The 2147-nt window shown below is 37.6% G+C and overlaps 1 long non-coding RNA gene across 1 annotated transcript; it reads right to left on the bottom strand.

Moving 5' to 3' along the window:
- Window positions 1-464: 464 nt before the first annotated feature.
- LOC131227307 (uncharacterized) lies at window positions 465-1765 on the bottom strand. The gene is made up of 3 exons (XR_009162188.1): window positions 1642-1765; window positions 1035-1278; window positions 465-675 (listed from the first exon to the last, which is right to left on the bottom strand). It is a non-coding gene; the product is annotated as an uncharacterized LOC131227307 (long non-coding RNA).
- Window positions 1766-2147: the final 382 nt, after the last annotated feature.

The following is a 2147-nucleotide window of genomic DNA, read 5'->3' as shown; positions in this document are numbered from 1 at the left end:
AAAGTAGCTGAATTTGGCAGGCCAAATCAAAATGTTAGTATCTTATGATCTGCGTGATTTCCAAGCTACACCTCACTCACAACAACACCTAGTTCAATGCTATTTCTATTCAATGAATGAACTAACTCCCACCAGATTGAAAACAGCGGATCTCTTCAAAGGAACAATCAAAAGTGAGATTCAACTATCAATAAAAGAGTAAAAGGAACAATCAAAAGTGAGATTCAACTATCAATTAAATGAAGCGGAACAAATTCATAGCAGTAAAACATTAAGTTTCAGTAGATAAAAAGATGTTTGCTCACTACTTCGAGGTTCTAGCCCCACAGGCACCTCCACATGTGGCTATGCATGCTAACTGGGCACGTGCATATGACATCCAGGCCACGTATCAGGTGGAAAAAGGTGTAGATTATCCAGCCAAAAGCCAGTCCAGAAAATCACTCAGGCCAGCCACAAAGAAAGAGATGTATCAGTGGTGCTAACTGATGGCTGAGATGAATTAAGAGCAGAACTGAGACACAAGTACCAGAACATTAGATGAGACACATTCAGTTGACAAGGCAGTTTTGGCAACAATTGACTGAAAATTCCAGTTGTCCAAGGTTCATCTGCAGGGGGCGCATAACTTTCAGGAAGTGGTTGTCCACATTCATTACATCTGCGGCCAGCCAACTGCCCAATAACACAATCACCTAATTTATTCAATAGTAAAATTCATTAATTACTAATGGGATCCCCAGTCAAACAGAATTACCCAAATAACATCACCACACTAACAAGCAAACTTGATTGGATTATCCTAGTCAACCGATTTGATGAAAAAAATGACCAACCATCCATCTTGGTGTCACAGCCTGATTGAGCAGTTGGGATGGTTTGATCATCCTATTTCTAGGTCATGGACCATCCATGGTGATCATACTGGATGAGCAGTTACACATTGCAATGAGAACTTTATTGTATTAAGGTTGAGCAATTAGCATTCCTTAAAAAAAAAATTGGTGCAAGAAGCAAAAGTGAGTGCTACTAACCTGAACAGATAAAACAGAAGGTTTCTCATTATGGAGCGAGCTTTAGAACTTTTCTTTTGAGATTTTCCAAATATGGAAATAGCTTCGACGTGTGAGATCCATAATACAGTGAAAATATTGCATCTACCCGTTTTATGGTATCCATTGCAGAAGCACAATCATTGAATGAGAGCTGAATGGATGCTAGCTTCACCAACTCATTTACAATGATGGCGTGGCTGGCATGGTATAGCTTTTCAAGGATCTATGAACACGACAAAAAAAATGAAAATTAATTCAGACTTTCTTCAGCAGATATTACAGAGCTCCGAAAGTTCAAGAGAATTACCAAACTAAGAGAAAGTAAGAAAAGAGCAAAGTTCAAAGAAGATGACTCTGTTTCCCTTTGGAATTAAGTGTTTTTGTACATACAATTCATTGGAAAACATTATTATCTGTCACAAGTATTTAAATATTTGAGTGTGAATGAGTATTGTTCAAGGAATGAAAGAATCTTAGCATCTACGTGTGTCATGATATACTACTCAAAAGAACTAATAGATAGCCATCAAAAGGTGGGCTAGTCCTATACTTGAAGATCTATTTACTTATACCAAGTAGTAACCACCTGTGTGAATGTTGGTTGGGATCACTTGAGAGATCATTGGATATGCCTAGATTTTGCTAGAACAAATTATCGTTGCTGCTTTGGTTTTGAAACGAGGCACCATGTTGCTGACTAGACAAGGCAATTGGAAACAACCGAAAGAAGCTACAACATTAGCCATTGGAGCAAGTCCGAAGACCATTTACATGATTGTGGTTACCAGTGACAAAATCATATATCAGACAATGTCAAGGAAAGGAAAACCACCATTAAACACTTGCAATGCTCCTGTAAAGTGCATCTTCATGACAAACAATCATACACACACATCTATAACATCAGGCTACAATAAAAATGTGGATAATAAGATAAACAAGATAACTAATTCAGTCAATTCAGGTGGGTTTTTTTTTCCCTGCAATTGGAAGTCAGCAAATCATATGACTACATAACACAATGTATATTGAATGGCCGATTATTCAGGAAATTCCTATCTCTGTGAGTATATGTTAATAACAGGCCACATG

The sequence above is a fragment of the Magnolia sinica genome, chromosome 15 (assembly GCF_029962835.1).
Source record: "Magnolia sinica isolate HGM2019 chromosome 15, MsV1, whole genome shotgun sequence".
NCBI lineage: Eukaryota > Viridiplantae > Streptophyta > Magnoliopsida > Magnoliales > Magnoliaceae > Magnolia > Magnolia sinica.
This window is presented reverse-complemented; position numbering and strand designations above follow the sequence as displayed.